A 414-nucleotide genomic window follows, 5' to 3' on the forward strand; every position below is an offset into this window, starting at 1 on the left:
AAAACCTGCTGGGCAATTTTCCGTTTCCAGTATTTGATAAAAACTCAAGTTATTCTGAGAAACAATGAGCCTTTCCAGATGAAAAACTTAATTTTAAAATATGCTCCATTCTTTTGTTTCCAAAAAACTGTACTGATCTGGCAAGCAGTGCTAAATTAAATCCTGTAACCCGTCGGAGGAGCACCTTGTTTCAGGTGAGATGATGAACTTCAGCTGTGCTGCTGCTGAAGCTCAGAAGGAAAAGCTGTTTAAAATTACGGCTTCTAGAGAAAGCCAGTGGTGGAAGAAGTTGTGTTTAAATTAAAAAGGGCCTGAGTTACCACCTGCATACTGAAGCTGTGTCATACAGGAATCCCCCTCTTCCCCTGGACACTTTTGATCATGTCATCTTCCTTCAGGCTGCACCTCACTGGC

The sequence above is a fragment of the Corvus brachyrhynchos genome, unplaced genomic scaffold, assembly GCF_000691975.1.
Source record: "Corvus brachyrhynchos isolate BGI_N302 unplaced genomic scaffold, ASM69197v1 scaffold175, whole genome shotgun sequence".
NCBI lineage: Eukaryota > Metazoa > Chordata > Aves > Passeriformes > Corvidae > Corvus > Corvus brachyrhynchos.